Here is a 10,955-nt window from a genome sequence, read left to right as displayed (position 1 = left end):
TGAACTACTTAGCCATGCTAGTGAGACAGAAAAACAGGTTTGGCAATCTCTCTTCATGAGAGCACTGCTGTGGCTGCAGCCCCTAGATGGCACTGCTAGAAGTGGTCTTGCAAGCCAACCGGACACTCGCAGTTCCACTGGAGAAAATACATTTTGCCAGTTGTGGTGAAGCTTACAGCAACAAGTACCTTGTTCTCTACCTGAAAGTCTGTCCTTAATGGAGTGGTTTGTTTTGTTTTGTCTTTTTCCAGTGTGCAGCAAACGTGCTAAAGTCATACTCATGAAAATAAATTAGGTCAAAGGATGTCAAAATTCACACCACAAATGTGAATTTATCTGCATCATTTTATGAACCCCATTTATCATTACAGGATGTTTGTGAGGCATAATGGGTAAAAGCTACCATTTTAGCTCTTCTAAGGATAGGATTGACCTCATATAACTTTCAGGGTGGGATTCAGGTTTGTTCTCACACATCAGAGTTAATATCTCTGTGAACTGTTCGTTCATGTCTTTCTGCTGCTGCTCTAATGGGATATAAATTTCCAATATGATATCTGTGATTTCAATGAGGGTATCTCAGGTATATTAGGCTATCTCAAAAGGTACAATAAGCCTTTATATAGACAGCTGAAATCTGATCCTGACATTAGGTTAAATGAATTACATATAATTTAAAATGAGTGAGGAACTGAATAAAAAATCTCTGGAGAGATTAGAAATTAATGGCATAAGATAGCAAAAATTGTGCTCATGCCTATCTTCAAAACAAAGTACTTCCTCTTTTGTGGAAACACATTTTAAAGCAGCAATACAAAGCCATCAGCTTTGATTGTATCTCTACTTCTGTCCCACCTCCTGAATATAAGGACCAAGCCTGAGATACAAACTGACTTTAAAGCCTGGCTATTAAATTTTCTTGCAATTATATAAGGGGATGGTGGGGAGAATAACATGCAAAAAAGTCACTGTAAATATAATCCCTGTAGAGAAATTTAGGATAGGACATTGTCACTATCACAAAAAAGTTAAAGGAAGATTTTTTCACTGCAGAAAGTAATGCCTTTTCAATGACAGGCCATTAGATTAGATGGATTAGGCAACAAATGAAGTATAAAGGAAAGGGTGTGTTAGCATTTACCAGCAATAATTGTGCCCTGATGCAAGTGCAACTTGGAAAGAGTGCTCAGTTGAACTCCTCAGTGGGAGATGATGATATGTACATGCTTGTGCCTACCCTAGAAAATAGCTAATGTTGTCTTGTGACAGCAGAAATTTGTATCAGGAAAAGCCACTCAGGGTAAGTCCAACTGAAAAATTATTCCTCTGCAAAAATGAATGCAAAGCAAATAGAAAATACTCTCCATTCTCACTGGCAACATTTTAATAGTCATTTTGCCTCATTATATTTATGCGAGGTTTGGGGGGGATAAAGGTCCACTGAATTTATGGCAACATAAGATCCATCATGCACAGGATCTTTATTTTACACCTTTGTGTCAGAACACCAGAGTCTGTAAGTCATAACCATCATCAGTGTCTTGGAGTGCCTGTCAGGTTTTTCTGTTCTTTCTTCAATGACATTTTGACACTTTGGAATTTTTGTTCTGATCTGTGGGTGTGTAGGTGAATGAGTAGCTCATGTATAAGTCATGAGACAAGACTGAAAGGGAAGAGCAAGGGCCAGCAGTGATATCAGAGATGAGCTTCCTCCCTCTAATCTCTGAATGTATAAAGCAGTCTGAGGATGAGTAGGTAATATACCTTTTAAATAAAATACAAAAATATACCAGTAGCTACTGCATATCTACCTAGATAACACAATTTTCTATGTAACTGAGAAATAACAATAATAACAATAATAAAACCAGTTAATATTAAAAAGCACATATTTTTAAATGCCAATCAAGAAAACACTCATTTGGGAAGTAGATCTGAAAGGTCTGAACACCTCATGCCTAACAATAAATACAGATGGCATCAATACCAAAGAAAAGAAAAATTCCAATAAATCCACACAAACATGTTATTTCTATAGGCTAAGCTAACAGAAATCTATTTGTCATACAGTTCATGCCTAGCAAACCCACCCAAATGAATAAGGATGTGTTTCAGAAAAATGTAAACAAAATTTAAGGTGTCTGTTACATTTTCTTCTACATCCTGGTGCAATTTCCATGATCTTTGGCACTTTAACTTTGCTTGTTCTTTAATCTGTCACAGAAAGCCCCTTCTGTCTCATGTAGACTGGAACCAAGAGACAGGAGGCTATAAATAAAAGTGACAGGGGCATGCCAAAACGCAAAAGACGCTGCATACAGCACCCAGACAAAGGTTCTTAAAGCATTTTCTAAAGGCTAACCTGTCTCTACTCCCTTCTCCCACAATGACTATAATGTGATCCAAATGAAGGTCATCCTAGCTGAGCAAAGGGCAATGCAGCACAAACACTTCTTTGCAGTGTGATGGGTAACATAGATCAAAAATGTTTTCCATGAATCACAGAATCATAGAAAAGTTTAGGTTGGAAGGCACCCTAAAGGCCATTTAGTTTCAACCCTTCTGCCTTGGGAAGGGACAACTTCTAGTAGACCAGATTGCTCAGAGCCCCATCCAACCTGGCCATGAACACTGTCAGGGATGGGACAGCTGCAACATGTGCCACTTGTACAGGATCTATTGTGTGGGATTAGGATGTAACAGGATATAGCAGTCAGCTTTGGATTTACCTCCAAGGTCAAGCAGCATTGGCTATCCTTAGCGCATCTCTCACCAAAGAGCACGGAGTTTTCCCAGCTGTGCCTCTTGGTGCAGGATGAACTCGTGTCAGAGGGAGACAGAGCTAGAGCACCAGCAAGCACATAACCTACACTGAGCAGTGAATTTGACGCGTCCAGCATACAACCCATTTTTCCTCCTGTTGCTTTGAGATAAAAATGCACTACATAAAGGAAACCCAGCCCAGCTTCCAGTTAATCCATAACAATGCAGGGATGATGATAACCCCCCTTAGAAATATTTCCTTCAAAAGGCAAAGCACAGGACAGAGCATGGCTGACTATTCTGTGAAATTGGATTGAGCTACAGCATGAGAGAGTAGCACTCTAAGCAAGAGATCTGCCTTAGCATTTGTTATGGCTTCATTTTGAGCCAGCATTGAATATCTAGAGACAAGTAAAAGAAATGGGTCCATTATAAAGTGATCCTTTTTCTGTGCCTCTCAAATTCTGGGAATCAATAGGTTTTATGACTTCCTGGGGGAGAGGTGAATCCAGTTATAAGAACAACTGGCAGTTTGAGATATTTTTGTCTCCTAGGTCTCTGGCACAGAGAACAGCTAATATTAGTGACATAACAGAAATAAATGTACTAAGAATATTAATTACATTTTCTGAAAATCCCTCTCCCATCATTAAGAAGCTTGTTTTCACATATTGCTATCCGAGCTTATAGGAAGCCTTTTTGAGGATTAAGTGTGACTTTGACCCCTTATTATTAATTGGGAAAAGGATGTTGCACATTTGGAAAGACTCTTGAAGTGAAGAGTGTTTGTGAAGGCATGCATAGAAGAAAGCAAATTTTCAGTGTGGCACTGGTAGAGGATTTTGACAGCCAGCTACAAGTATTATTTCTGATCCAAGCATCCTGCATCGCTTCAGAGTGTGTAACACTGATCAGATGAACCTCTGTCTCCACAGCTGTAATTCCTTTCTGGTGGTTAGGATTATTAAGCAGTTGTCCTACCTTCCCATATTAACTACCAAAGCTGAAAATAACTCCTGTGACTCATACAGCAGGCACTTTGATACCTGCATGCTCAGGTTCCACAACAGTGCTGACTTAGAACAGCTTTTCAGCTGCCTAAGGGAGAGGCTTATGAAATGCCTTTTAAAGAAGAAAAAAAAAAAAGAAGAAAAATTGTATTCCCAAAACAGTACACAGTTCCTTTTTCAGAAATCCCACCTTGGCTAAGGTGAGATAAAGATACTCACGTTACTTGTTCACTCTGAGTACAGAAATACATGGCAGGCTAAGTTCAAAGACAGGAGTACAGTTTTACCAGAACACACTAACGAAGGATTAGTGATGATGTTTGTGTTTGGGAAAACATTTATGAAATGAAATAAAATTGTTACACTTAGCATTTGTAGAGTACAAAGGAAAATGCATTAGATTTTATAGAGATGGGGTCAGACTTTTGAATACAGACATCTAAACCACACATTGCACTCCAGAAAACCCATTAGTTTAGACAATCTGAACAAACGAATGCTTATGTACTGCTTAAAATCTTGTTTAGATATGCACAGGGATTTTTAGGATTGTATATGTTCTGGCTTGGAAGGTATCTGAGGATATCCTGTGACTCAGTGCTGTACTGCCATTATCCTCTGCTACTTGTTGAAGGATATCCATATGGCTACTCTTTCTTCTGCTGGACCCTCTCTGACAACATGTGAAGCCACTATTCCACTTAAATGGGAACTCTAAAGCTCAGATATATCAATGAAAGAAAGAATACCTCTCCTAGCTCATATGGTACATTTAGAACAAAATGTGCTTGTTCTCTCCCAAGTTTCCAAATTAATGTTGTGTCTTAAAGGGCTGGATGTTCCTGTTCATCTTACAGTCCTGGCACACCATGAGAAGGCTACCACTGAGTTAACCAGGAGTTAACCCAGACTTCCAAAATGTCCGGTCAGGTTGAAGAAGGTGTGAAAAAAAATAGGAACTCCAAATCTACTATCTATCCAAATTAAGATACTAATACAATATCTAGAGTCCCAGTATACCCTTGGCTTATACAATATAAAAATCTTATCACTAAAATTTCAGTAAAGGGCATCAAGAGTCTGATGCAATTTAAAATAGTAAGAGGGCCACAATGCATAAAAATGTATAAAATCCTGATGCTTTAACTCACAAATTATGCCTGCTTAGTAGGGCTGTAAAATAAAGAATTCACTTTGGATAGAACTAAACTAGAAGAACTCTCTGTAAGAGTTAAGACATTCTTGAACATTCAGGTTTAAATACACCATAAGACAATTCATAACATTGGTCCTCAAAGCTTTCTTTTAAATTTTTAGTTAAAAAAAGCAAATTAGTCCAAAAATAGAGTTGGACTAGAGGTTGCTAATAAAAAACTGGCAAAATGTGCTGGATTTACTATATTCTCATTGTAATTCTTGTTGACTATCTCCTAATCTTACAATGTCTAACTATAATCTTTGAATTAGTTATTTTTTGAATATTTTAATTTCCATGTAAATTCTCTGAAAAGCTATTTGTGTGTGTCAGTAAGAGATGACTTGAGGCTTTTTCTCAGACTCTCTAGGCTTTGAATAAAGGGTGAATGCAGCATTCATTTAAATCAGTGTATTGATTAAAAAAGGTTGTTGGGTTATTTTAAACTTCAGCTATTTGTCTGCCACCAAAGAGCTCCAGTGGCCATTCTGCAGCTAGAAGTTTCTTCAGTTTTTGAGAAACAGTGGTTATGTTGGTTTGCCAGGCCAGTACTTCTCATAATTGTGGAATGGTTGAAATAGTGATATATGATTCGTAATTGGGGTGTTTAGCCACATCTTCATATAATTTTTTTAAACTAGGTGTTTAACAGATATATTTTCTTTTTGTTTAATAAAATGTTGTGGTTATATAAATATGTATACATGTACAGATCAGTTTGTTTGAAGGAGAAAAGCACACACTATCTCCATTAAAAAAGAAAAAATAAAGGAATAAAAATAATGTTAAATAAATTACCTTTCCTTTCAAATACATTTCATATGACCATAGAACAGCAGATACACCTTCCACTAAACAAGACTGCTCAAAACCCCATCAAACCTGACTGAACACTTCCAGGGATGGGGCATCCACAGCTTCCCTGGGCAAATTGTGCCAGTGCCTCGCCACCCTCACAGTGTCATCTGAACATCTACAATTCTAGGAAATGTGCACAAGGCTTTCTAACTCTTGAGGGAAAGACAAGATGATTTAGTAGATTTAAATTCATCCTTCCACCATACAGTCAGAGGGATGAAGTAAAAGAAAATACCCCATTTTAAAGCCTACTTCCACTTTCTAGCTAAGCAGTTTCTGCAAATTTTTTTTTGTGGTTTGTTTTTGGGGTTTTTTTTTTGTTGCTTTTTTTTTTTCTTTCACACATATAATTAAAAGGTTGAAAAAATTTTCTGCATGGTTTTCTGTTTTCTCTTCCTCTGTGTTAATTCATCTTAACTCCAGGGGCCATCAAAGAGTTGTTAGATGTAAAAGACCTCTGGAAAGTTCTCATGTTTCCTAATAAAAATCTACAAATGTTTTCTTGTGTATTTGTTTCCTAAAATGACTCCATTTATTCTTTTTACCAGCAGTGATACATATTATCAATTAATACCGCATTTGCCTTTTGGTCAGTCAGAAAACAGGCTGGGATAAATTAATTCCTTAAATTGCATGTTAGGAAACATTCAACTATAATTTATGACACCTCAACCCATTCCATCCCCCTGCCCTCCTCTTTTCCTTTGCATCTTCGCAGCACTTCTTGAAGCAAAGGTGTTGGGAAAATCTTTTTCTCTGGCACTCATGACGTCTCAAAGGTTCAGAAGGGCTGGAAACTACAATTGGCACTTGGCTTTCATGAACCCCTAGAGAGCCTTTTCTCTCACACATTAAATGCACAACAAATAGGACAATCTCTGGTCTAAGAGCAGTTTTTGTGGAGGTGACAAGTCTGTTGAGATGGTGTCAGGAGCCCAGCATGTGTACTTTCCCTAGATGTGCAATTTGAACTCTCTGTTGGTAAAAATCAGCATTGTTTTCTCTGACTTCAGTGGAGCTATTCCTGATGACAGCTGTTGAGCTGCTGGCCAGCAGTTTCCAAGTGCTTGATTTTATGGTAATTTCTGAATCAGAGAGGTATGTGGATTGTCCCAGACCACAGAGCTTTCCCTTTAATATCAGTAGATCTTTTAGTAAATTAAAGAGGGTTTGTGAAAAGACAAGTATTCACTATTGGATGTTGCTATCCTGCAGATTTCCATAGGAACACAATGTAGTTATCTCCCTAGGCAGTCATTTGATAGAGTTATGAAGCAATATACACTAGAAATATCTTTTTCTGTCATATTTATAGCAATTATGTCAAATAGTGAATTTAAATAATTTGAGCTGATTACTACAGGTTTGTGAAAACACACAGTTTGACGTATTCACAAGTTTCAATTACTGTATGTGGAATGTAATTATAGGGAGTGCAAACCTCCAGGGGAAGCTGTGTTTTCTAAATACACCTTGTCTGTAATGCAATGATCTTTACTCCTTTTCTGATCCAAATTTGAAAATATCATAAATTTTGTCAATGGCTGATCACTTTTCAGATTTCACTTTTAAAATCTGCATAGACCTAAGTACAAAGAGAAAAAATCATCACAATCTCAGCAACCCATGTGCTCTATGATCATATAAATGGAATAACTCTTCAATTTTGCGTTATATTTTTCTGGCAACTGTTCAAGACACCCTGAGTACTGTTTTTATTAAGAGAAAGCTTTGAGTACAATGTAATTTATTTCAAAACAAACTTTTTAAGAAGAAATGTGATAATGATTAATCAGCTGATATGTTTTGGAAATTTTAGGAGCCATTCTCTTAAAGTTGTTATACTAGCTTTAGTGGCCAACTGTTCCTTATGGCAAAAAAGATGAATGATCATCTGATCATCAAATCCTGTCACCTGTGATTGTAGCAAGCATAGAGCAAATGTCTTACACATATATCCTCCCAAATCCCACACAGCTCAGACCTTCTGAAAGGATCCTGCCTAAAATGTGCTCCAGGAAAGGAGCAGGAGGGCTGAGGGCTGTGGAAGGTGACGATGGCTGGAAGTCAGCATTTTGCTGGGCTGCTGATCCCAGTGTTTATAACAGCTTTCTCTTTTGTCCTTGCAAGACATTTTGTGTTAGCCCCAGTGCCACAAACACTGGCATCAGTGGTTGTATTTCTGTGAGATCTGCAGTTTCATCCACAGACCTTCCCATATGGAAATGTCGATTAAAATTTATATTATGCTTTTAAATACACAAAGTTTCAGAGCTGTTAAATTTGATCATCTCTAAAGCATCTGTGTATTTCATTTGTATCTCACAAAAACAGATTGACATTAAAATCCATTTTATTTGGGTTGCTGTGATAACCCCAAATAACCCTTAATTCCTTCTGTTCATATTTACTCACATTCATGGCTTTGGAAACTCCTTATCCTTTTGATGTCTTTATTTTCATTGCTAGTGAAGCTGTTTTCATATCTAGCATGGGATGCAGATCTGTTTATTTTATTTTTGACAAATTTTGAACCACACATGAAAGAATACATTTGTGATTTTTTTTTCCTTAAAAAACTACATGTCCTTTCTATTATGTCATTTATCAAAATAATTCTAATTATTATCATTCAAATTTCAATTTCCTTCTTCCTGAAGAGCTGAAAAATATGCTCTTGCCAGGATTGACAGAGATTTGATGTGAACTTCTGCTTTAAAGGACCAGTAAAAGCCTTTTTTACTATCTGGATAAATATGACTTTCAATCCCCAAATAGTACAATTTATTTCCGATTAAATAGAAATGTGCAGGATAAGAAGTGAGTAAAAGCTTTCTTTTGAAAAGAAATTATATATCCCCTAGGTCTACTCAATTCCAATGTTGCTTTGACACAAGACAGACAGAACCTTCCTGTTGACCTTGATGACCAAACATTTTATTGCTGTACCCTTATCTGATAAACATTCGTAAAAGGCAACCAGGGTGACATGTCATTTCCTAATGTGACCACAGTGTCCCAGCATAATTCTGGAAGAATGATCTGATCTCATGTTCTGGTCACATTGGTGTAATGTTTTGAAAAAGATCATCAGAATAGAAAATCAAAAATGAAAAAGTGAAACTTATTGTAATATCATTTAGTTTCCAGAGCCTTTGAATGTAATGGAAAATATGGCTAGAAATAATGCATTCCCTATTGACCATTTTCTACATAATGACTTACACTATTGCCATTTCCTTTAACCTATTTGTATGGATTTCTAGAAAGGAGCAGTCTACATAAATGAGAATATATTCCTTTTCCTGAAGATGTGAGCAAGTTTTACATAAAAATATAAGTACATTTACTTGTTCGGAAATCTAGAATTATCTATATGAATAGATGAGAAAGCAGTGCCACTTTCATTTACACAGTGTATTAGTCCAAGTAATGCAATTAGCACAAATAATGACCTGTCTACATGATCTTCACATTAATCTTCTCCCATGGTAGTTTTTTTCCACTGATTTAAATTTCTGACCAATTAGTTAGTAGTTCAGCAATGAATATAAAATATGGGTGTCTCTGGATTTCTAAAAACTGAATAAACCCAAATTAATTTATGAGAATTAACAATAGAGAAATTAATTGTGATTGACATAGTGGCCGTGAATCCATGTATGGACCAAACACTGTATGTGTTGTTGATACTGTTATTAGCCAAAGAATAAATGTCAAAAATAAAGATGGATATATACAAAGAAATGGGTGGCACAGGAAAAACAAAGCAGGTTCTCTGCCATGGAGGCTTTGGTGAGCCTGGAATAGTTCTGGAAAAGAGGAAACCAGAACATCTGCATATCAGGGACTGCTAGGGCATTGTTGCCTGGCAAGAGATGAGAGATGTCGGTAATTTCCTGCATATATTGGATCCTTCTTGAAGTCTGCTGGATCAAAAACTGTGTCCTATCTTATTCCAATGCAAATAATCCCAGCAGAAAGGCTCTTGAGACAGTGAGACGAAGAACAAGAAGAATATTTTTTATCATAGGACCTCCAGTAGGGCTGTAATTACAAATTACTTTATCAAAATACAATAGTTATTGACCTATACACTGTACATTTCTAAATGAAAAACAACCCAGATCAGGTTAATTCAGACTACCTGATATTCTTCACTCTAGTGTTAGAAAAGAAGCAGAGCTTTTTTCAGGGCAGTGATTCTGACTGCCCTGAAACACTGATTCATCTGCCTGTGTGGTTAAATAAAAATTTCTTATGTATTCTATCTGTGCCATCAGGACTCTCCTTTTCCTTTTAGACAAGCTGCTTTTACCTATGAGTGTGAACACAGATATCAGTTCAAATAATTTTCCCTCCTCTACTGCCTTGAGATTCTTACTAGCAGCCAGATAGCCGAATCCTCTGTAATTATTATCAGATCTTGTGGTAGCTGGTGTGGAACAACAGCATCAGGTGTAACACTATAAGAAGGTTGTATCTTAGTAAAAGATCTAGTGAATTAATTTAGCAACAATATCAAGTACTAAGCTAACTGCATCTTTTAATTAACAACAACTGTATGTCATAATTAATAAATTACCTTAGAGGCAAAAATAATTTAAAGACTTGTAGGTTAGAGATCAGTATACAAAAAAAGAGATGTAGGCATGGGAAACATATGAAAGGTTTAATAGGAGGTAAAATTTTTCACATACATGGAATACATTAATATTTAACCTCCCAGGATAAAAACAATTCTGCCACAGGATAACTGAATTCTTTATGTATAGTGAATTGATAAATCCTGTCTGCCTTATTGAATCCTTGAGTTAGAGAATGACTTTCAGGAGACTTCTGTTCAACAAACCTGGTTATCCTTAATGAGCACAACTGTTATAAAAAATTCTATTAAAAATTTAAAATTAAACTTAGGTATTGCACCAATGAATAGATGTGCACTACATTTCAAGAATAATGTTTGCTTCATTTTAGAGTCCTACTCTGTTTGAATTCAAACCAAAATCTTCTGAAGCCTCTAGTTTTGAATTTGTACGATGAAGTTTAGAGAGTGCCCATGAATCATCCTCTGAGACCTAAAATAATTTATTCTAATTAAAGGCAGCTGAGATGCCCATACCAATGGA

The sequence above is a fragment of the Molothrus ater genome, chromosome 2 (assembly GCF_012460135.2).
Source record: "Molothrus ater isolate BHLD 08-10-18 breed brown headed cowbird chromosome 2, BPBGC_Mater_1.1, whole genome shotgun sequence".
NCBI lineage: Eukaryota > Metazoa > Chordata > Aves > Passeriformes > Icteridae > Molothrus > Molothrus ater.
Note: the sequence above shows the minus strand (reverse complement) of the source record.